This window comes from Aquarana catesbeiana, linkage group LG05, assembly GCF_042186555.1.
Source record: "Aquarana catesbeiana isolate 2022-GZ linkage group LG05, ASM4218655v1, whole genome shotgun sequence".
In the NCBI taxonomy this organism is placed as follows: domain Eukaryota; kingdom Metazoa; phylum Chordata; class Amphibia; order Anura; family Ranidae; genus Aquarana; species Aquarana catesbeiana.
Genome location: NC_133328.1, coordinates 122,243,158 through 122,269,051, shown reverse-complemented (window position 1 = coordinate 122,269,051; position 25,894 = coordinate 122,243,158). Strand labels below are relative to the sequence as shown.

Sequence of the window (25,894 nt, the reverse complement as noted above, 5' to 3'; positions counted from 1 at the left end):
CCCAGTTTGTTTACATTGTGATCGCTCCCTCATACCGTGATCCGTGTTGCGCCGGGTCCCGTGAACCCGGCGAGCACGGACACTTCCGTGCGCGCGCCCCCGGTGGAGCGAGAGTTCCGGAGGACGTCCATGGACGCCCGCCCAGAACAAGCCGACCACGCTGTAGTTGTCTTTCGGCTATGGCCCGGTCGGCATGTGGTTAAACAGGGGCTGAAAAATTGGGCCTTAGGCACTGGTGGCGGCGCCCAGAACCAAAAATGTTCTTACAAGCTATCAGCGTGATCATTGAGGAGGAAGAGGAAATTACTCAGGATAGTCACTCAGCATCAGCATAAGCAGTCTTTGAAGGGATCTGAGATTTCAAAAAAAATTATTCGGTATAACAGCATCAGGTGCTTGGTAGCTGGTGGTGATCCAAGACTGATTCATCTTTATGAAGGTCAGTGGATCGATCGAGTCGGTGGACAGACGCACCCTGTGATCGGTTACAAAGCCTCCTGCAGCACTGAATGTGCGTTCCGAAAGAACGCTGGATGCAGGACAGGCCAGTAGCTCAATTGCATACTGTGCAAGCTCTGGCCAGTGATCCATCCTCAAGACCCAGTAACCCAGAGGATTTTCGGTGGGAAAGGTGTCCAAGTCAGATCTTGCCCCTAGGTGTTCCTGCACCATGTAAAACAGACGCTGGCGATGGTTGCTGGAACCGATCATACCTTGGGGCTGCGGACCAAAAAATTGGCTGAACACATCGGTCAGGCGGCCACCCTCTCCACCGCTCCTTCTTTGACAGACCGAAGCCTCAGCAACACGTTGTCCAGAAACAGGAGTTTGTAACCTCCCAGTCTCTGGGAACACGTTGCACAGACCTTTCTGCAAGGCCTCCTGAAGATGTTTCATCCTCTGCTCCCTCTGCGACAGCAAAATAAGGTCCGCAACCTTACCCTTGTAACGTGGATCAAGGAGGGTTGCCAGCCAGTATTGGTCCTTCTCCTTGATACCACGAATACGAGGATCTTTACGCAGGCTTTGCAGGATCAGGGAGGCCATGCAGCGTAGGTTTGCTGAGGCATTCGGTCCGGAGTCCTCTGGGTCACTAAGGACGACATGGTCCGCAGCCACCTCCTCCCAGCCACGTACAAGTCCATGTGTTTCTTGGGACTGATCCCTTAAAGACTGCTGCTGATGCTGAGTGCCAGGCTCCACCTCCATACTGACACTATCCTCCTCCTCCTCGTCCTCTTCCTGTGTGATCGGCGGGCACGCAGGAACACTGTCTGGATAAAGGGGGCCTTGAGAGCTAAGGAAGTCCGCCTCTTCCTGAATCTGTTCTACCTCAAGTGCCCTGTCCATTATTCCACGCAGCGTGTGCTCCTACAGGTGGACAAGGGGGACAGTCTCACTGATTCATGCACTGTCACTGCTCACCATCCTCGTGGCCTCCTCAAATGGTGACAGGACAGTGCATGCATCCCTGATCATGGCCCACTGACGTGGGGAGAAAAAAACAAGCTCCCCGACCCTGTCCTGGTGCCATAGTCGCACAGGTACTCATTGATGGCCCTCTGCTGCGTGTGCAGCCGCTGCAGCATGGCCAACGTTGAGTTCCACCTGGTGGACATGTCACAGATTAGGCGGTTCTTGGGCAGGTTAAACTCCTTTTGGAGGTCCGCCAGCCGAGCACTGGCATTATATGACCGGCGGAAATGCACACAGACTTTCCTGGCCTGCCTCAGGACATCCTGTAAGCCCAGGTACCTGCCCAAGAACCGCTGCACCACCCAGTTAAGGACGTGAGCCAAACAGGGCACATGGGTCATTTGTCCCTGTCGGAGGGCAGAGAGGAGGTTGGTGCCATTGTCGCAAACCACCATTCCTGCCTTAAGTTGGCGTGGCATCAACCACCTCTGAACCTGCCCCTGCAGAGCTGACAGAACCTCTGCCCCAGTGTGGCTCCTGTCACCCAAGCATACCAGCTCAAGCACCGCATGGCATCTTTTGGCCTGCGTACTTGCGTAGCCCCTTGAACGCCTACGGAGCACCGCTGGTTCCGAGGTCAAATTACAGGAAGAGTCCATGGAGGAAGAAGAAGAGGAGGGGGTGGAGGAGAGAGGTGTGTCACAATCATTAGTAGTGGCATTTTTGAGGCGTGGTGGCGGAACAACCTCCAACACTACTGCACCTTGTCCTGCATCCTTCCCAGCTGCCAGCAGAGTCACCCAATGCGCGGTGAAACTTAGGTAACGTCCCTGTCCATGTCTGCTGGACATGAGTCAGCGGTAATATGCACCTTACCGCTGACCGCCCTGTCCAGCGAGGCCAAGACATTGCCTTCCACATGCCGGTAGAGAGCCGGAATCACCTTCTGTGAGAAAAAGTGGCGTTTGGGTACCTGCCACTGAGGAACCACACATTCCACAAACTCATAGAAGGGGATAGAGTCTACCAACTGAAAAGGCAGCAGTTGAAGTGCTAGAAATTTTGTCAAGCTAGCATTCAACCGCTGGGCATGTGGATGGCTGGGAGCGAACTTCTTTCGGCGGTGCAGCAGCTGGGGCAGGGAAATTTGCCTGGTACAATCTGACGTCGGTGTACCGAAAGCAGATTGCCCACAAGTACTTGGCTGTGACACACCTAATTCTACACCTTCATTCCTCTCAGTGCAGGTCTCAGAGAGAACTGAAGGTATAGTGGGGTTGGAGATCTCAGCTGATGAGGAGCAAGGAGAGGTCCTCTTTGTTCTTTGGTGTGGGTCTTTCAGATACGCTTGCCAACGAACTGCATGGCAGGACAACATATGACTGGTAAAGCATGTGGTGCCCAAGCGGGAGATGTTTTGGCCACGCGAGATACGCTTGAGACATATGTTGCAAATAGCAGCGGTGCGATCTGATGCACTCATCTCAAAAAAGGCCCACACCAAAGATCTTTTTGAATAACGCGCAGAGACTGCAGCGCCCTGCACATGCGGAGCTTTGGGGTGTGATGCAGTCAGTGTGCTGCCCTTAGGCTGGCCCCTGGAGGGCATCCTGCCTCGTTGGTGATGTGCCTCCTCCTCCTCCTCCTCTCTCCTATCAGGCACCCACGTTGAGTCAGTGACCTCATCATCCCCTCCCTCCTCATCACTGGAGCAAACCTGGCAGTATGCTGCAGCAGGGGGAGCATGACTGCCAGATTGCTGTCCTTCTTGGGCACCCCCTCTGTCCGTGCTCACGTTACTGCCTTCATCTAGCTCAGTGTCATCAAAGGAGCCTTCTAAACGCTGGGCATCCTCCTGGAGCATTTACCCAACACTGTGGTCAAACAGTTCGAGGGACTCCTCAGGAGGACATGGTGGGGCTAGGGAAGGAGTCACTGATGACATTGAGCCGAGGGAAGAGGCCGCTGCTTTGCCAGACAAAGTACCCTGAGCATGGATGAGGAGGATGAGGACGGCTTGGTCATCCACTCGACCAAGTCTTCCGCATGTTGCGGCTCAACATGGCCAGCTGCTGAAAAAAAAGGCCAAGCGTGTCCCACGGCCATGTGCTGATGAGGATGCACCGTCTCCACGACCAGCACTGTTGCCTCTAGACACAGAGCCTGCTTGCCCTCTTTTATTGGCTTGCGACTGTCTGCCTCTCCTTGTTGGCCTTCCAGACATACTAATGACCTGTAGCTGCACTAAACGGGGATATATATCAGCTAGCAAAATCAACTGCCTCCCTGTAGTATGAGAACACCACCAACCTTCTACAGGTAGCTTTAACTGAACACTGTGCAGAGCTCGCCAAAAAATAACTTGTAGCTTATTTAGCTGCCTGCGGTAGTGATAGGATCAGGAAAACACCACCAACCTTCTACAGGTAGCTTTAGGTGAACACTGTGCAGAGCTCGCAAAAAGCTAACTTGTAGCTTATTTAGCTGCCTGCCGTAGTAATAGGATCAGGAAAACACCACCAACCTTCTACAGGTAGCTTTAGGTGAACACTGTGCAGAGCTCGCACTACACTAACTTGTAGCTTATTTAGCTGCCTGCGGTAGTGATAGGATCAGGAAAACACCACCAACCTTCTACAGGTAACTTTAGCTGAACACTGTGCAGAGCTTGCAAAAAACTAACTTGTAGCTTATTTAGCTGCCTGCGGTAGTAATAGGATCAGGAAAACACCACCAACCTTCTACAGGTAGCTTTAGGTGAACACTGTGCAGAGCTCACCAAAAAATAACTTGTAGCTTATTTAGCTGCCTGCGGTAGTGATAGGATCAGGAAAACACCACCAACCTTCTACAGGTAGCTTTAGGTGAACACTGTGCAGAGCTCGCACTACACTAACTTGTAGTTTATTTAGCTGCCTGCAGTAGTCATAGGAACACGAAAACACCATCAACCTTCTACAGGTAGCTTTAGGTGAACACTGTGCAGAGCTCGCACTACACTAACTTGTAGCTTATTTAGCTGCCTGCGGTAGTGATAGGATCAGGAAAACACCACCAATCTTCTACAGGTAGCTTTAGGTGAACACTGTGCAGAGCTCGCACTACACTAACTTGTAGCTTATTTAGCTGCCTGCGGTAGTGATAGGATCAGGAAAACACCACCAACCTTCTACAGGTAGCTTTAGGTGAACACTGTGCAGAGCTCACCAAAAAATAACTTGTAGCTTATTTAGCTGCCTGCGGTAGTGATAGGATCAGGAAAACTCCACCAACCTTCTACAGGTAGCTTTAGGTGAACACTGTGCAGAGCTCGCACTACACTAACTTGTAGCTTATTTAGCTGCCTGCGGTAGTGATAGGATCAGGAAAACACCACCAATCTTCTACAGGTAGCTTTAGGTGAACACTGTGCAGAGCTCGCACTACACTAACTTGTAGCTTATTTAGCTGCCTGCGGTAGTGATAGGATCAGGAAAACACCACCAACCTTCTACAGGTAGCTTTAGGTGAACACTATGCAGAGCTCACCAAAAAGCTAACTTGTAGCTTATTTAGCTGCCTGCCGTAGTAATAGGATCAGGAAAACACCACCAACCTTCTACAGGTAGCTTTAGGTGAACACTGTGCAGAGCTCGCACTACACTAACTTGTAGCTTATTTAGCTGCCTGCGGTAGTGATAGGATCAGGAAAACACCACCAACCTTCTACAGGTAACTTTAGCTGAACACTGTGCAGAGCTTGCAAAAAACTAACTTGTAGCTTATTTAGCTGCCTGCGGTAGTAATAGGATCAGGAAAACACCACCAACCTTCTACAGGTAGCTTTAGGTGAACACTGTGCAGAGCTCACCAAAAAATAACTTGTAGCTTATTTAGCTGCCTGCGGTAGTGATAGGATCAGGAAAACACCACCAACCTTCTACAGGTAGCTTTAGGTGAACACTGTGCAGAGCTCGCACTACACTAACTTGTAGTTTATTTAGCTGCCTGCAGTAGTCATAGGAACACGAAAACACCATCAACCTTCTACAGGTAGCTTTAGGTGAACACTGTGCAGAGCTCGCACTACACTAACTTGTAGCTTATTTAGCTGCCTGCGGTAGTGATAGGATCAGGAAAACACCACCAATCTTCTACAGGTAGCTTTAGGTGAACACTGTGCAGAGCTCGCACTACACTAACTTGTAGCTTATTTAGCTGCCTGCGGTAGTGATAGGATCAGGAAAACACCACCAACCTTCTACAGGTAGCTTTAGGTGAACACTGTGCAGAGCTCACCAAAAAATAACTTGTAGCTTATTTAGCTGCCTGCGGTAGTGATAGGATCAGGAAAACTCCACCAACCTTCTACAGGTAGCTTTAGGTGAACACTGTGCAGAGCTCGCACTACACTAACTTGTAGCTTATTTAGCTGCCTGCGGTAGTGATAGGATCAGGAAAACACCACCAATCTTCTACAGGTAGCTTTAGGTGAACACTGTGCAGAGCTCGCACTACACTAACTTGTAGCTTATTTAGCTGCCTGCGGTAGTGATAGGATCAGGAAAACACCACCAACCTTCTACAGGTAGCTTTAGGTGAACACTATGCAGAGCTCACCAAAAAATAACTTGTAGCTTATTTAGCTGCCTGCGGTAGTGATAGGATCAGGAAAACTCCACCAACCTTCTACAGGTAGCTTTAGGTGAACACTGTGCAGAGCTCGCACTACACTAACTTGTAGCTTATTTAGCTGCCTGCGGTAGTGATAGGATCAGGAAAACACCACCAACCTTCTACAGGTAGCTTTAGGTGAACACTGTGCAGAGCTCGCATTACACTAACTTGTAGCTTATTTAGCTGCCTGCGGTAGTGATAGGATCAGGAAAACACCACCAACCTTCTACAGGTAGCTTTAGGTGAACACTGTGCAGAGCTCGCACTACACTAACTTGTAGCTTATTTAGCTGCCTGCGGTAGTAATAGGATCAGGAAAACACCACCAACCTTCTACAGGTAGCTTTAGGTGAACACGGTGCAGAGCTCGCACTACACTAACTTGTAGCTTATTTAGCTGCCTGCGGTAGTGATAGGATCAGGAAAACACCACCAACCTTCTACAGGTAGCTTTAGGTGAACACTGTGCAGAGCTCGCACTACACTAACTTGTAGCTTATTTAGCTGCCTGCGGTAGTGATAGGATCAGGAAAACACCACCAACCTTCTACAGGTAGCTTTAGCTGAACACTGTGCAGAGCTCGCAAAAAAATAACTTGTAGGTTTAGCTGAACACTGTGAGGAGGACGCACTACACTAACTTGTAGCTTTAGCTGAACACTGTGCAGAGGTCGCACTACACTAACTGTAGTTTTAGCTGAACACTGTGAGGAGGACGCACTACACTAACTTGTAGCTTTAGCTGAACACTGTGCAGAGGTCGCACTACACTAACTTGTAGTTTTCGCTGAACACTGTGAGGAGGACACACTACACCAACTTGTAGCTTTAGCTGAACACTGTGAGGAGGACGCACTACCCTAACTTGTAGCTTTAGCTGAACACTGTGCAGAGGTCACACTACACTAACTTGTAGCTTTAGCTGAACACTGTGCAGAGGTCTCACTACATTAACTTGTAGTTTTACCTGAACACTGTGAGGAGGACGCACTACACTAACTTGTAGCCTTAGCTGAACACTGTGTAGAGGTCGCACTACACTAACTTGTAGTTTTCGCTGAACACTGTGAGGAGGACACACTACACCAACTTGTAGCTTTAGCTGAACACTGTGAGGAGGACGCACTACCCTAACTTGTAGCTTTAGAGGAGGATGCACTACACTAACTTGTAGCTTTAGCTGAACACTGTGCAGAGGTCGCACTACACTAACTTGTAGTTTTCGCTGAACACTGTGAGGAGGACACACTACACTAACTTGTAGCTTTAGCTGAAAACTGTGCAGAGGTCACACTAAACTAACTTGTAGCTTTAGCTGAACACTGTGAGGAGGACGCACTACACTAACTGTAAATAGTCTAGCTGGCTGACTGTGGTACTAATAGGATCAAAAGAACACAATTTTCTTCAGGTAGCTGTAAATACTGTAACAAGACAACCCTGCCTGTCAGTAGGAAGATAACAGGAATGCATCTAGCTAAACTGAATACAGTGTATATATATATATATATATATATATATGCAATACCTGGGATGCATATATATACACAATACACTGTTAGTGCAGCTAACTCACTGACTGTCCTGCCTAATCTAGCTAACTCAAATGAAGTGACACTGTCTCTCTCTCTCTTTAAGCACGCCGGAACAAACTACACAGGGCCGCCGTGCAGGCGGCCTTATATAGTGTGGGGCGTGTTCTAAACCCCCTGAGCCATAATTGGCCAAAGCCACCCTGGCTTTGGCCAATTACAGCTCTCTCTACCGATGGCGCTGTGATTGGCCAAGCATGCGGGTCATAGTGCATGCTTGGCCAATCATCAGCCAGCAATGCACTGCGATGCTGCAGTGAATTATGGGCCGTGACGCGCCACACGAATTTGGCGCGAACGGCCCATATCGTTCGTAATTCGACGAACGATCGAACAGCCGATGTTCGAATCGAACATGGGTTCGATTCGAACACGAAGTTCATCCCTATCCCTTTCCTGTTTTATACAGTTCAACTACCTTTTCCTGCAGATCCTTTGACAATTCTTTTGCTTTTCCCATGACTCAGAATCCAGAAACGTCAGTGCAGCACTGCATGAAAGATGCAAGGGTCTGTCAGGAGTCCAGAAACGCATTGACCTTTTATACACACACACTAATTACAAGCAAACAGATCACAGGTGAGGATGGTTACCTTTAATAGCCATTCAAACCCCTTTTGTGCCAATTTGTGTGCATGTTATCAGGCCAAATTCACCAGGGTATGTAAACTTTTGATCAGGGTCATTTGGGTAGTTTCTGTTGCCATTGTGATTTAAAAAGAGTAAACACAGTTGATTGATAATAAATGGCTTCAGCCAAACACTAACCACGAGTGAAAGAAAAGTTTTTGTGTTATCATTCATATTCTCTGAAAAATGGCCAAGAAATCATAAATTCTGCCAGGGTATGTAAACTTATGAGCACAACTGTATTTAGCCCCTTGATCGCCCTAGATGTTAAGCCCTTCCCATTAGTAGTACATTGGTACAGTGACCATGTATACAGTAGTATTATCACTGATCACTGTAATAATGTCACTGGTGATGTCAGTGGCAGTTAGTTATTTCCACCGAGCGTCAGTTAGTATCAGATTGCCTGCCACGTTAACTCAGTCCCATTATAAGTGGTTAATCGCCACAATTAGTAGTAAAAAAAATCCAATATATATACCATAGTTTGTAGGCGCTATAACTCTCATGCAAGCCAATCAATAGAAGACATGTAGAAGAATACATTTTGGCCACAATTTATGAAGAAATTTGATTTTTTTATTGGATAGGTTTTATAGTATTTATTTTGGTCTTTTTTTCCTTTATATCACAAAAAAAAAAAAAAAAAACAGTGGTGATTAAGTACCCCCAAAATAAAGTTCTATTTGTGTGAAAAAAATATATACAAATTTCTTTTGGGTACAGCGTTGCATGTGCAATCGCCAGTTAAAGTAGTGCAGTGCCAAATAGCAAAAAATGGCATGGTCATGAAGGGGGTAAAATCTTCAAGAGCTGAAGTGGTTAAAGCAAACTTGTCCTTTGCCCATTTAGGGTAAACTTACAGGTTTACGCCATAGCAGGTCCCCTCCACTGCCAGTAATTACTTTCCAAATGCTCTCCTATCTCTAGGTTATGGGTGAGCATAAAATGCTCTCTTCTTCCACCGATAAGGCAGTGCTTTGTGACTAAGCACCCATTCACCAGGCCTGGATGCTGCCATGTTGAGACAGGAAGGGTCCTTGGCCCAGTTTAAGCTCAGACTTGGATAAGATACATAATTTACCCAGGGATTTAACCTCCCTAGTGGTAATTCCGAGTGTGGCTCGGGGTGGATTTTCAGTACCAAAACTGGTACTGAGCCACACTCGGGATCGCATCGCAGGATCCAGGCAAAGTTACTTACCTTGTCCCCAGGATCCTGCGATATCACCCTGCTGTGCGAGCTGTGTCCTCCGCCGGATCTATCACAGTGCCGAGCTCTGTTCCCTTCGAGCGCTGCGACGCACGGGATGGAGCACGGCGCCAAATTCAAAAAGTGAAAAAAAAATACAGATCTTACAGATTACATTACTGTATCACATTATTTCACCTCCCTTTTGTCCCTAGTGGTTTGTTCAGTGCCCTGCATGCACTTTTATATTATATATACTGTTCTTTCTGCCTGGAAACTGTAGATTGTCCATAGCAACCAAAAAAGCGTCCCTTTACATCAAAAGCAGTTTTAGACCAGCTAGAAAACAGCGATAATAAATTAGAATCACTTGCAGAATTGAGCGATAGTGATTTGTGGGGAAATTTGTCACCAAACACTGAAAGTAATGACAGCGACAATTCTGCAACTGAGCACATTTCAGTGTTTTTGATTTGATTACATTATTGAATAATTTTTATTATTATATTATTATTTGTTATAATTATTTATAGTTATTTATTATATTATAATTTATGATTTCATGTTTTAAACTTTATCATACCCGGGATTTCTACTAGACTCTTGTTTGGACAGATTTAAGTGAGTTTTTCCTAAGAAACAGGCCTACAATATAAAACGCTAAATTTCCATGCAAAACATTCTACCGCTTTGAGCATCAAAAATCAGAAATGAAGATCATAGCTGTATTGCTGAGCGTTGCAAGAAAAAAAATATGAACTCAAGAAACTAAAATAGTAAATGTGTCTGACATCAGTGAAGATCATTTGGAGTATACATCATTTGGAAAAATAACATCTACACATTACCATTTATTATGTTGTATAGAGGGCCTCCCGAAGCCCAGACCCAAACTAAACTACACTGATACGTTATTTCCAAATTTTCCATGATCAATATCTTTGATAGGCTACAAACATAACAATTTTGTTAAAATTCATCAGTAAAGTGTATTAGTCAGAATTGATTTCCACTCTGATGTAAATAACTTTCACACTGGTGATGATGAAGTTTCTACCACAGACACTATTAGCATGCATATGAATCCTTCAGACCAGCCCACTTCACAGAAAGGAAATGTAAATGAACTTTTGTTGTAGCAGCCAAAGTGTAAAACAGCCACTCCTATTCATTTAAAATTTTCACTGTTTTATTTACATATGTGTTGTTTTAATGCAATCAAGTTGTACTGAAATGTACAGCAAATATACAGGGCATGCTTATGCATCTCACACGGTTTAACTGCAAATATTGATGAAAAGAAATACCAAAGGCCAAGACTTTTTTTGTTACTTTCCACTTCTACCAAGACTGTACACATTATCCACTGGGCACTTAAACCCCCTCCTGTCCAGGCCAATTTTCAGCTTTCAGCGCTATTGCACTTTGAATGACAATTGCGCGGTCAGGCAACACTGTATTCAGACAAAATTTTTATCATTTTTTTTTCAAACAAATAGAACTTTCTTTTGGTGGTATTTAATCACCACTGGGTTTTTTATTTTTTGCTAAAAAAAAAAAAAAAAAAAAAGACCGAAAATGTTGATTTTTTTTTCGTAGTTTGTTATAAAATTTTGCAAAAATGTAGTTTTGCAAAATTTGCACTGATGAGGCTACACTGATGGGCAGTGATTGGCTGCACTGATGGGCACTGATAGGCGGCACTGAGAGGAGGCACTGATGAGAGGCAATGATGAGCACTGATAGGCTACACTGATGGGCACCGATAAGTGGAACTGACGGGCACTGGTAGTAGTGCAGGATCGTCCATTAGGGGCGCCCGGGCGCCGCCCCCTCTCTCCCCCCACCCCCCCACCCCCTATATGAGTAAGGGATAAATGCATGCATAGCATAAATCTATGCATGGCCGCCGCTGCCAACCCCTATTCAGGCCTCCGGCCCCTTCCTGGACGCCAGGCACCTGAATTACAGCAGTGGGGGTGTATTTTTGAAGCACCTGATTAGAGACATAGGCTCTAATAGGCTTCAAAAAAGGTGGACTCGTGGCGCAGAGCATTGCACTACAAGCCCACCCAGGTGTTACAACAGCAAATTAATATTTGTTGTTGTAACACTGATCCTCAATCCAGGCAATCAGAAGCAGGTCTGAGATGGAGGAAACGGAAGCCAGAGCCAGGAGGGAGGAAACTGAGGGAGAGCCACCGCTGCCGAGAGAGCCCGGGAGAGGAGAAGCGCCAATTGGATGGGGTAAGTCAGTGCACCAGAACCGCCGGCTGGTTGACCGATGGGGGGTGTCACTGTTTGTCGCCCCCCAAAGAAAATAACCACTGGCCACCACTGACTGGTAGGCGGCACTGGTAGGTGACAATAATGATGAGGCACTGATTGGCAGCACTGAAAGGTGGCACTGGAGGGCACTGATTAGCACTGAAAGGTGGCACTGGTGGGAACTGATTGGCACTGAAAGGTGGTACTGGTGGGCACTGATAGCAGCACAGATCGGGAACTGATGTCCCTGTAACAGAAGCCGGGTACCAGCTTTATTCTTCCTCCTCACGCTGATCTTGAGGAGAAAAAAAGCCGGTAACTGGCTTCTGTTTACTTCCTGATCAGCTGTCATTGGGTGACAGCTGATCACGTGGTAAAGAGCCCGCTGTGATTACCTTTACCCTGTTCTGTGATCAGCCAAGTCCGAAGGACTCGTTGATCACAGCGCGATCATGGGAGGACGTCTATTAATGTCCTCCCGGCACTGGAAGCCCGCACTGTAGCTGTCATTCGGCTACAGCGTGGGGAGAAAGTGGTTAAGCAATATATACTGCATAGGATTACACTTAGCTGTAGACTCTCCATAACCTGGCAGATCTTTGGAATGTTCTTTTTGTCCTATCCAAAAAAGGTCTCCTAAGAAAATGATCTGTCCTACCCAAAAGAGGTCTCCTAAGATCTGTTCTACCCAAAAGAAGTCTCCTAAAATCTGCTCTACCCAAAAGAGGTCTCCTAAAATCTGCTCTACTCAAAAGAGGTCTCCTAAGATCTGCCCTACTCAAAAGAGGTCTCCTAACATATGCCCTACTCAAAAGAGGTCATCTGCTCTACTCAAAAGAGGACTCCTAAGAGCTGTCCTACTCAAAAGAGGTCTATTAAGATCTGTCATACCCAAAAGAGATCTCCCATTGCTGCTAATGCTGCACCCTTCTGTGGTTATTCATGCAGCCCAGCACAATGAAAGACTTGTTCTTTTATCATGCAGGAAAATGAATGACTGAACAGAGATTTTTCAGCAAGTTGAAAACCTCTCCAGCTGGCCCTGACCTGTGTTATACCGCTAGCAACAGGGCCTATTTGTAAGGCAAGAAACGTGACATTCACCAAACAATCATTGCAAGTGAACCAACCACTGTAATTAAAGCTCATCTTCAGAAACCTGAAAAGTTGAGAAGAAAGTGAATAAAATCTTTCATGCAGACTATACACCACACTGGAAAAATCACCACGTGGTTGGAATCAGTCATGTCATGCACCTTACAATGGTCCAGTTGATGCTGGAACTGTTCCTACTGTTATGCCGCGTACACACGATCGCACATTCCGACAACAAAATCCTGTTTTTTTTTCCAACGGATGTTGGTTCAAACTTGTCCTGCATACACACGGTCACACAAATCCTATCAGAAATTCCGAACATCAAGAACGCAGTGACGTACAACACGTACGACGAGCCGAGAAAAATGAAGTTCAATAGCCAGTGCGGCTCTTCTGCTTGATTCTGAGCATGCGTGGCATTTTGTGCATCGGAATTGTGTACACATAATCGGAATTTCCGACAACAGATTTTGTTGTCGGAAAATTTGAGATATAGATCTCAAATTTTGTTTTTCGGAAATTCTGATGGAAAATTTCCAATGGAGCCTACACACAGTCGGAATTTCTGACAACAAGCTCCCATCGAACATTTTCCATCGGAAAATCCGACCGTGTGTACGCGGCATTACTGTTATATTAGATTGTATACAGCCACCTCACTTGATAAAAGGGATTTTTTACATTCTACCTCATGAAGGGCTCCTTCACGCCACATGCATTGGGCTCAGTTGGTCAAGGTATTCCAAAAACATGGACAAGACAAAAATCTTTGTTCTTTATTATGTAAGTTCATGGTAGTTCCTGGTTGTACAAAAAAAGTCATGTACTTTTTTAAAGGATACGTTTACCTTTGGGAACATGTAACATGTTCCCAATGCTGCAGCCGCTGCCCTATCCCCCCCCCATGACAGCAGTTCAGGGAGAAGTACCCTACACTAGTTGTCACTTTTTAAAATCAGCGCGGCTGTGCGGGGCTCCGCACACGTCATTTATTCTCACAGCTCTGTGTGTGAATGAACTACAAGCCCCGATATCCTTTGCGGCTGTCGGCTTGTAGTTATCAATGAACTACCATGGTGCTGTGGAGCGCCGTAGTAGTTCATTGATTCTTCCAGTCAGTGTATTTGCTTGCCCATACGGGATGTACGGCCACACAGATACACTGACAGATCTGCATGGCACCATCTGCTGATCACTGGTGCAATGCTTTACAGGCCAAAAAAAAAATATTAATAAATGCACATGTTTTTACCTGCAAAAAAAATGTGCATTTATTTTTTTTTAATTTTTTTTTTAAGTTAAATCGGCGTTCCAACCATTTTAAACACTTCATCTCTCTGGTATCGCCTGTAAGCATTCTTTTCGCAATGGAAATTCTTTTTTTTTTTCAAAGGAAATACCTTAATTATCTTCTTTTTCCTGCATTTCCGGCATTCCCTGCCTAGGCGATTACATCACTAGGCGATTCTCAAGGGCTCCTGGGATAGCGATGTCATGTATCCCAGGAGACCTTGCGAAACGCCTAGTGACTAAATCTTGTGATGATTGATGCTATGCCACTATGGCAATGTGTCAGGACTCAGGAGGGAGGAGCGGCGCGGGTGGCATTACTGTGCAGGCGCGAGATCAGGAGGTGCATGTTGGGTAGCCAGCTGCACCGATTCCCGGAAATGGATAGAAGAGGGTTTCAAATGCCCATAGTGGAGTTGGACCCTGCAAGCTTCCGAGATCCAGGTAATTTTTTTCAATTCAAACATAAATAAAAAGGACTACTAGGATAACTACTAACCTTCTATGAGAAGGTGAGTTGCCATCTAGATAAAGGAAGGCCCGTAGAAGTGGTGTATCTGGATTTTGCAAAAGCATTTGACACAGTTTCCCATAAACGTTTACTGTACAAAATAAGGTCCGTTGGCATGGACCATAGGGTGAGTACATGGATTGAAAACTGGCTACAAGGGCGAGTTCAAAGGGTGGTGATAAATGGGGAGTACTCAGAATGGTCAGGGGTGGGTAGTGGGGTTCCCCAGGGTTCTGTGCTGGGACCAATCCTATTTAATTTGTTCATAAATGACCTGGAGGATGGGATAAACAGTTCAATCTCTTTACTTGCAGACGATACTAAGCTAAGCAGGGCAATAACTTCTCCGCAGGATGTGGAAACCTTGCAAAAAGATCTGAACAAATTAATGGGGTGGGCAACTACATGGCAAATGAGGTTCAATGTAGAAAAATGTAAAAATAATGCATTTGGGTGGCAAAAATATGAATGCAATCTATACACTGGGGGGAGAACCTCTGGGGGAATCTAGGATGGAAAAGGACCTGGGGGTCCTAGTAGATGATAGGCTCAGCAATGGCATGCAATGCCAAGCTGCTGCTAACAAAGCAAACAGAATATTGGCATGAATTAAAAAGGGGATCAACTCGAGAGATAAAACGATAATTCTCCCACTCTACAAGACTCTGGTCCGGCCGCACCTAGAGTATGCTGTCCAGTTCTGGGCACCAGTCCTCAGGAAGGATGTACTGGAAATGAAACGACTACAAAGAAGGGTAACAAGGCTAATAAAGGGTCTGGATGATCTTAGTTATGAGGAAAGGTTGCGAGCACTGAACCTATATACCGTACTGGTGACCCACAATAGAAAAAAAACTTTTTCGCAGAAGAGAGTTTAACAAGACTTGTGACCACTTATTAAAATTAGAAGAAAAGAGGCTTAACTTTAAACTACGTAGAGGGTTCTTTACTGTAAGAGCGGCAAGAATGTGGAATTCCCTTCCACAGGGGGTGGTCTCAGCGGGGAGCATCGATAGCTTCAAGAAACTATTAGATAAGCACCTGAATGACCGCAACATACAGGGATATACAATGTAATACTGACACATAATCACACATAGGCTGGACTTGATGGACTTGTGTCTTTTTTCAACCTCACCTACTATGTAACTATGTAACTATGTAACACTATTTAAAGATGGCATAAACAGTGGATCAAATTAGAGTGGAGTCTTAAAAAAAAATCAAATTGGGGGACTGGAACTCCACTTTAACTTATCCTTTAAAGCCCCTCTCTGGGATAAAAACGTCCCTCCTCCCACCCCCGGATGTTGAAAAATGTGTTTTTGCCCAGAATGGGGTTTTAAGGATGTTAGGGTACATTGGCAGCCCATTAATTTTAAATGGACTGCCTTAAGGCAACGTGCATTAATACATCACAATGAGATCGGTCCTTAAAAAAAGCAAAGCATGAACAAATTCTATGAACATTATCTGCACATGTGAATGCATATGCCCTGAAATGCACTGTGTTGTGCCTTTCCCCTACAATAAGAGCTTATGCACACGGCCCTAAAGATGTTTCCTTAAGATTTGTAGAGTGTATAAGTTTGTATATATCTGATTGCAGCAGTATTGCATAGTATGGACCCGTGTATGCATTGTGCTCTGTAATCTTGTGCTGTGTTCAGCTGTGTAAAATCAAAGCAGAAAGTTCTGCATCCACACTCAGTATTTCCATGTAGTGTACACGTGTAGATAGTCAGGTTGAAAAAGTCCATCTAGTTCAACCAAAATAAAAAAATAAAATAAATTAAAAAATGTAGTACTCTCTACCTTTAGGTAGGTGTTAGAGTGAGGTTTTTCTGGGTTTAAAGCTTTCAGTGTAGGCAAATTTAGCCAGGCCTGTGCTTTAGGCTGGGCCTGGTTGTTTTGATTTGGGATTGGGAGTGTTTGGTATGGTGGTGGATGTGACCACCTGTGCTCTGACTCAGAGGCGCCTCCCCTGCTTTCAGGCAGATTGTTCTGGAAGAGAGGTTGGACCTAAGGTTTGAGTGGCAGGCAGCTTATGTGAGGAGCTCTGACCAATTACCCTTTGGTATTGGTAGGGAGCAGGCCTCCCATATAAGCTGAGGTCACATGCTGCCAGGGAGGAGTCTGATGGTGCAGGAAGAAAGAATGGAGTGTTAGGGAGTTACCGCATGATAAAGATCTTCATCATACAATTGGTGTCAAGCTGCTGTGACCAGGGAACACAGGACTTGAACACAGGAGAAGATTGGTAAAAAAGAAGTAGCAGTAAAGCGGAGGAGAGTAGATCAGCATTCTGTGGCCTGGGAACACAGAATTCGCCCTTTGGAGAAGGTCAGTGTGAGAGAAATGAAGAAGGAGACCTTATTGAGAGTAGTTCAGAATGCTGTGGCCGGGGAACGCAGCATTTACAGCAATAGACTGGCTGGGAACAGTAGTCCGCCTATTACCATGTGTCAGGCCGTCAGGGGGAGGTACCAAGTATCTCTGGCCTGGTGAAGCACCCCGGATAATACCTTTTAAAAGACTGTGTGACTACTAAATTCACTGAGCCATCGGGGTGAGGCTGTGTATGTCTCTGGTTTAGTGATTTGCTGAAGCAACACCTTTATGGTCTGCAAGCTGGGGTTATTCAGAGTGATCCCTCCTTGTTTCAATGGAAGTGAAGCAGCAGTAATCTAACAGTTTTGCAGTGGAGGATTTGTACAAGAGAAGTGATGTTCTGCAGGATTCAGTTCAGAGGAGGAGGAGCAATGGTCTGCAGAGGAGATAAAGCAGAGGAAATAGACTGTGAATGTTAGAGATGCTTCATTTCAAGACTAAAGCTGCTAATTAATGTCTTATTAATGGGATGACAATTCTCTAAGTACTATGGGCATCCCATATCGTCCTTTACCCCAAACAAGTTGTAACCCACAATAAACGCAACAAAACTACGCAAATGACTGCTCTCAAATAATAGATGGGGGTCTGGCAGCAGGGTGATTGGCAGATTGTTTGTCAGGAGTGTTTGTCACCATGGCTACAAAAATATCATACAATCCCATATACCCAATCCTATACCCACAGTTGATCCAGAGGAAAAGGCGAAAAAAAAAACAGAAAAGCATGATCCAATTTGCTACAGCAGGGGAAAAAATTCCTTCCTGATCCCAGAGAGGCAATCGGATTTTCCCTGGATCAAATTTACCAATAAATGTAAGTACCCAGTTATATTATGTACATTTAGGAAAGAATCCAGGCCTTTCTTAAAGCAATCTACTGAGCTGGCCAGAACCGTATTTGGAGATGAAATCTCTCATTTTTTCTAGACGTAAAGAGTGCCCCCTTGTCCTCAGTGTTGACTGAAAAGTGAATAACTCAACACCCAGTTCACTATATGGACCCCTTATATATTTATACATGGTGATCATATTCCCCCTTAATTTCCTCTTCTCAAGAGTGAATAAATTCAGTTCCTCAAAGCTGAGCTCCTCCATGCCTCTTATCAGTTTGGTTGCTCTTTTCTGCACTTTCTCCAGTTCCCTGATATCCTTTTTGAGAACTGGTGCCCAAAACTGAACTGCATATTCTAGATGAGGTCTTATTAATGATTTGTGCAGGGGCAAAATGATATCTCTCTCTCTGGAGTCCATACCGCTCTTAATACAAGAAAGGACTTTGCTCACTTTGGAAACCGCAACTTGGCATTGCATGCTATTATTGAGCTTATGATCTACCAAAACCCCCAGATCCTTCTCCACCATTGATTCCCTCAGTTGTACTCCCACTAGTATGTATGATGCATGCATATTCTTAGCCCCCAAGTGCATAACTTTACCTTTATCAACATTAACCCTCATCTGCCACATAGTCACCCAATTAGACAGTGCATTGAGGTTGGCTTGGAGACATCCTGTAAGGATGTTATTCCACTGCATAGCTTAGTGTCATCTGCAAAGGGAGAAATGTTACTTTTAATCTCAGACCCAATATCATTTATGAAGATATTAAAAAGTAAGGGTACCAGCACTGAACCTTGGGGTACACCACTGATAACCTTAGACCATTCAGAGTAAGAATCATTAACCACTACTCTCTGAATTCTGTCTTTTAACCAGTTTTCTATCCTATCTCTTTGTCCCCAGTCACCCACTCTAGATTATTTTTTTAAAGGGCCTACATGCTCAGACCTGACCTTTTTACTATTAATATATTTGAAGTATTTTTTGGGGTTTGTCCTACTATTTTTTGCAATCTGTTGTTCGTTTTGAGTTTTTGCGTCCTTGATTTCCTTTTTACATATTCTGTTATATTCTTTGTAACATTTAAACAACACTAGTGTTCCTTCATTTTTATATTTTTTAAAAGTGTATATGAGTGCATGCTGGGACTGAAAACCAAGCTAAAGCAATCTAAGAAAATCGTTATGGGTGTTTTAGAGCCCCTTCACAGAGGGTTCAGTCTGGATCCAGGAAGGAATGTTGTGAAGAACTGTCACAGTAGTTTTTGCTCTCAACCAAACCATCATAACTGATCGCATGTGCAGCACCATAGCTACTGCAGATCAAACAGAGGCTAAAATGGCAGCTTCCTTGGCTGTAAAGGATAGGAGGGTTGAGCTCTGCTTGGTTCACACTAGAATGTGGTATGAGAAAAGTCATTCCATGCTTACTTCATGCACTGCGCTCAAAATGCACTGCCTGTGTGATCTGTTGTGGGTGTCAATATATTCTTACTGACTCCCCAAATGCAGATTAGTACCATGAAATTTGGTGTGGTGCGTTTTTAAAAGGCATGCCCTACTTTTTGTGGCATTCAGTGCAGTTTCAGCCCATTCAAATGAATGGGCTGAAAATCACACTGCACAGGAATGCATTTAGGTGTGAACCGTCTCTAACTGAATGGCTGAAGGCCAGGGTCATTCTTCGCTGGCTAGAAATCTTTCATATTTATGTGTCAGCCCTGAGCAGCAATGGCGACTCATAGGGTCCATATATGCATGGAAGCTTGGCACAAATGTTTACATGTGTACGTGTAAAATACAGTCCACATACAGGACTATGAATAGAGAATTTGTAGTTTTGGTTTATGGAGCTAATTACTGTGGACCATAATGGAGAAGTGTGACTGGGCCCATAGGATACAATATGGCTGCGTTCAGATCTATATAAATTACAGACCTGTACACATCAAATTGTGCGCCTGTGTGCATGACACCTAACTAGAAGCACTTTATAGACCATAAGGCGGGGGCGTGGCCAGCGTGGCATGTGAGCAGATGCTTCTTCACAGAGCTCCCGATATCGCCCTGAATTGATCCGGTTTCCGGCTTAGTGAGACACCCGGTTTTGGTCATACGACATCGGGGAGCACCCACACGAATCTGCCCTCATACAGTAACGATGCTGACCTGTGGCAAGCAGGGAGAAGGCACGTGGCTGGATCACCAAAATTGCGCAAAAATTGCTTTCTCTTAAATGTATTCTGGCTTTTGTTTATATACCCCCTCCGTATAATAATCAGGTCCTCAGAGCCCTATTGGAATACCAAATGAAATACCCTGAGGTGCCACTTTATGTCTTGGGAGATTTCAATTGCTATACAGACCAGGCTTTAGACAAACACCCGCCTGTTGTTGTGGGGCGGTGGACTCGCTGTACTGCCCTTAAAAAATTCATAGATGAGGTGGGGTGGAAGGATCCCTGGCGAGCTAAAAATCTGGGAGTGAAGCAATTCTCCTGCTTTTCCAAGAGCTACTTTTCGTTGTCACGTATAGACTTATGTTTATGCTCTTTTTCGGCTGAACTATATATTTCAGAGGCTACATATGCCCTCAGAAGTGTATTGATCACTCTCCATTGATTGTGCAACTGAAGGCTAAACCTCCTTCAACTGTGGCCAGGGCTCCATGGAAGATGAATGCGTTTTGGCTACATCTCTTCCCTTCCCATGAGCAGACTGAATCCCAAATTATAGACTTCTGGCGCATTCATACTGATGGTGTGAGTGCAGACAGTAACTGGGAGGCCTTTAAGGCTGTCCTTAGAGGAATATTTATTAAAGAGATTCAGACTATTAAGTGAAACACGAATGCCCAGAGGGAGGGAATGGAATGGCTGGCAGAGGATTTTGAAGCAAACTTCATTGCCACCTAACGGATGCTAATAGGGAGGCTTGGATGTCAGCTCAGGAGGCTCTCTACCGAACTACTGCTTCGGCGGTGGAGCAAAAGAGGTTTTTTAATGAGTTGGCCTTCTACGAAGAAGATGAGCACACTGGTCGCCTCTTAGCAAAAATAGCTCATTCTCAGCAAGTATCCCCCTCTATTGGGGCGTTATGCATGCATACTGGTCGTGTGACTAACTCCCCAGACCAGATTATGTCAGAACTTGTAGACTATTACTCCTCCTTATATGCATCTAACCAAACGTATCCATTGGAATCTCTGACCGATTACCTTGATACTGTCCGATTGCCTAGTATGTCTGATACTTCAGAAGGCAACTGGATGCCCCCTTGACTTTGAAAGAATTGCAGGTGGCGATTGTTGTTCCCTAACTCTAATGCCACGTACACATGGTCGGATTTTCGGAATGTTGGATGTGAGCTTTTTGGCGGAAAGTCAGACCGTGTGTATGCTCCATCGAACATTTGTTGTTGGACTTTCCGCTAAACAAATGTTTGCTAGCAGGTTCTCAAATTTTCCGCCAACAAAATTTTGTTGTTGGACTTTCCGATCGTGTGTACATAAGTCTGTTGCACAAAAGTTCACGCATTCTCCAAAGCAGAAGCGGTCGGTCTTGTAAACTAGCGTTCGTAATGGAGAATTAACATTTGTGACGTGGTAAATTAGGAAATCTCCAAATGCAGCGCACAATTCTCTTCTTCTTTAATGGGATAATAATGAAGCTGCTTTGCTGGTGATACTGATGGAGTTATTGCAAACAAATTTTCAAAGGCTTTTTTTTTTTCAAGTGATATCAAGAAGAATAATAATAATAATAATAATAATAGTGCTAAATGAAAAACGGAAAAAGAAAAGCGCGAAATAACACTCACTAAACGTCTACTAACACTAAATTAGCAGAAGGAGCCCAAAGGGTGGCGCAAAAGAGCTGAAAGACCACGTAATACGTCTAGTACGTCACTACGAACTTAATTGTTGGCCAACATTTGTGTGGCCGTGTGTATGCAAGACAAGTTGGAGCCAAAAACCTTTGAACAAAATTCCATGGTTTTGTTGTTGGAAAGTCCGATCGTGTGTACGCAGCATAAGGCTCCTGGAGAGTCCATACTTCCTAAACTATTGAAGGTGTTTAATGAGGCGAGGGAAAGTGGTAACCTTCCACTGTCTATTGACTAGGGCTAATATAGTGTTGATACTGAAGCCAAATAAAGACCCCCTTGACCCGGGCTCATATAGGCCTATTTCTCTTCTGCAAAATGATGTAAAGATTTTGGCAAAGGCTTTATCTCTACATTTAAATAAGGTAATCTCCACTATCATTCACTCGGACCAGTCCGGTTTTATGCCCCAAAAGTCAACTGAGTAGACTCTTCCTGAATATTCAATCCTCAGCGGATAACAAAGGGGATCGAGCGTTACTGTCCCTTGACGCCCACAAGGCTTTTGACAGTATTTAATGGGCATTTAATGTTGCCCCCCGGACTCCCCTTTTGTTTGCCCTGGCCATTAAATCCCTGGCTGCTCTAATCCACTCTAATACCCTAATACAGGGTTTTCACTATGGAGATCGTCATGAAAAAATAATGATGTACGCTGATGACACCATGTTGTTCCGTGGTGATACATCTACTTCCTTAAATGAGGCTATGGGGGTTGTACAGGAATTTGGAGAGTATTCGGGACTGGTCATTAACTGGACCAAGTCCTCACTGCTGTTATTGGATCAGACACCTACCCCCCCTTTCTTGACCATACAGTATATTCCTGTTTCTGCATCCTTTCACTATTTAGGTATACAGGTCACTCCAAGCCCATTAGACTATATCAGACCTGACCCGTTTACTCAATCGGTGTCACGATTGGGTTAAGGTATGGACTAGGCTGAAATTGTCCCTGGGTAAATCCTATAAAAATGATTTTGATGCCACAATTGCTATATGTGCTACACAATTCCCCTATGGTCATTCCGTTGAAAAAGTTTAGAATTATTAACTCAATTTTCAGATCCCTGATTTGGCACTCTAAGCCTGCTAGAAACAAACTGGAGCAATTGGCGTGAAGTGGAAACAGTTTGGTATCTCCCATATGACCCATATTTTCAGAGACGGAAAACTGAGGCCCTTTTTTTGAGCTCCGCGAGAACTTTAGGCTTCGTCGCACTTTTATTACTTGCAAATCCAATATGCCGTCAACGCCCAGAGGGGTGCGGATCAATGGACCTTAGATTTTACTACCTGTTTGAGGTTACCACATACAAAGGATTTACTGTATTTGTCGGCGTATAACACGCACTTTTTTCCCCTTAAAATAAGGGGAAAATCGTGGGTGCGTGTTATACGCCGATCCCCGCTAATTGTGATCTATCGGAGCGATTGCCGCGATCGCCGCCGACATTCACATAGCATGTAGTTTTAAATATGGCGCCACGGAGTTCAGAGGGTCTCGGCGGAGCTGAACGAGCGCCGCCGAGATCACAGTGACTGGGCGGAGCCGAGATACACATAGCAGAGTGTTCTCGGCTCTTTCCGGCGCTGCTCACAGTCACGCCCAGTCCCGCCATTGGACCTATGTTATGTCCATCATAGGGCGGGACTGGGCGTGACTGTGAGCGGCACCGGAAAGAGCCGAGAACACTATGTGTAACTCGGCTCCGCCCAGTCACCGAGTCCCTCCGAACTCTGCGGCGCCATATTTAAAACTACATGTTTTGTGTATGTCGGCGGCGATCTGTCCAAGGCAACCATGTAATGGACACTGGGGGCAAGGCTGCACTGACCACTGGGGCAAGGCTGCACTGGGGCAAGGCTGCATTGGGGCAAAGCTGCACTGACAATTCTGCACTGGGGCAAAGCTGCACTGACAAGGCTGCACTGGGGCAAAGCTGCACTGACACTGAAAAGGCTGCAATGACACTGACAAGGCTGCAGATGGACACTGATGAGGCTGCATTGATGGGCATTTAAATGTAAGTTTTTTTTCCTTAAACTTCCCTCCTAAAAGTTTTTTTCCTTAAAATTCCCTCCTAAACTTGGGGTGAGTGTTATACGCTGGTGCGTGTTATACACCGATAAATACGGTATATCTTGCTGCAATGTCATGCTGCTTAATCCCTTCCTACAGGGCTCTCCTCTGAAGTCAGTGTCCCAGTGGGAACAAGACGTTGGGGTGTTTGAGGAAGAGCAATGTGAGGAAGCCTTGCAGGCAGGGCCGGACTGGCCTACTGGGATACCGGGAAATTTCCCAGTAGGCTGCCTGCCCTGGGGCCGCTTTGATCTATGCTGTGGCTGCAGTGCTCCCATCCCTCCTCCTCCCCCTCCTCCTGCCTACTTGTCACACAGCGTGAGACCGCTGTGTCACGGAGCTGAGTGTGAGAAGTTTGGCCACGCTGTGATAAAAGTCCCGTCCTCCTCCTAGACCAGCTCGTGTGGTAGACGCAGTGTTCTGTCTATCACACGAGCTGGTCTAGGAGAAGGGTGGAAATTTTATCACAGTGCGGCCAAATTTTTCACACTCAGCTCCGTGACACAGTGGGAGATGCTCGCTGTGCGTAATGCACGCACTGAGTGGTGAGGCTGCAATGAGGGCACAGTAAGACTGCAATGATGGTGACGGAGGCTGCAATGAGGGCACGGTAAGGCTGCAATGATGGTGAGGGAGGCTGCAATGAGGGGACGGTAAGGCGGCAATGATGGGCACAGTAAGGCTGCAATGATGGGCACGGTGAGGCTACAATGATGGGCATGTGAGGCTGCAATGATAGGCATGGTGAGGCTGCAATGATGGGCACAGTGAGGCGGCAATGATGGGTACAGTAAGGCGGCAATGATGGGCACAGTATGGCTGCAATGATGGTGAGGCTGCAATGAGAGCACGGTGAGGCATCAATGATGGGAACAGTGAGGCTGCAATGATGGGCACGGTGAGGCGGCAATGATGGTCACAGTGAGGCTGCAATGATGGGCACAGTGAGGCTGCATTGATGGGCACAGTGAGGCTGCATTGACTGGCACAGTGAGCTGGCATTGATGGGCACAGTGAGGCTGCATTTGATGGGCACTGGTGTGGCTGCATTGATCTCTTGTATCATGTCAACAGTCTCTGACCATCTCTTGTATCATGTCCGCAGTCTCTGACCATCTCTTGTACCATGTCTGCAGTCTCTGACCATCTCCTGTATCATGTCTACATTCTCTTAACATCTTTAGTATCATGTCCTAAGTTTCTGACCATCTCCTGTACCATGCCCGCAGCCTCTGACATCTTGACATCTCCTGTACTATGCCCACAGCCTCTAACCATCTCTTGTATCATGTCCGCAACCTCTGACCAATCTCTTGTCTTATATCATGTCTGCAGTCTCTGAGGGAGTCTGGAGAGGAGTTAAGAATGGGAGCACCGCCGGGATGGGGATCATGGGAGAAGTCAGACGTGTGTGGACTGTGGAGAGGAGACCATAGAAAAACCAGAGCCACCAAGCTGGAGCCAGCTAACTGATCCCCGCAAGGTGCACCTGAGAGGAGGTAGGTGACAGCGCCACCAAGCCAGTCGGGGGGGGGGGGGGGTCATTGATGTAAGGGAGAGTAAATACAATAACAGCCCCCCCCACCACATTACCAAAGTCCTAGGTGTCCCCCTTGGTGATTGCTCCACTTTTACTACTTTTAACTGAAATTTACTGTTTTATATATATCTCTATCTATCCCTAGCCCTATGTTCTTTCATATATGTCTTATCTATATATAATACGCTCTTCAAAAGTGCTTTAAAATGTATGGTTTTCCCTTTTTATGAACAAGAAAATAATGATGTTATGATGGTTATGATGTTGGGCTGGTATAATGATGCTATGGGGCTGGTATGAAATTATTTCCAGGGCTGGTTTTCATTCCCAGTCTGACCCTGCCTGCAGGCGGTTCCCCAGTGTTCTTTGAATGTGGCTCAGAGACTATCACAGCTCTATATAATAATTAGGGTACATTACACGCGAGCTAGGCTGGCCCGCATGGGGGTGAGACCTGACTCCACTTGTACTAGATGCAGTAGGGAACATGGAGATTTAATAC

The 25,894-nt window shown here is 45.5% G+C and overlaps 1 long non-coding RNA gene across 1 annotated transcript in view; it reads left to right on the top strand.

Moving 5' to 3' along the window:
* Nucleotides 1-25,345, top strand: part of LOC141144440 (uncharacterized) — a 73,680-nt gene extending 48,335 nt beyond the window's left edge. The window contains exon 3 of the long non-coding RNA XR_012244407.1: nt 25,188-25,345. This is a non-coding gene — a long non-coding RNA (uncharacterized lncRNA). The remainder of the gene's footprint in view (nt 1-25,187) is intronic.
* The last annotated feature ends 549 nt before the right edge of the window (nt 25,346-25,894 follow it).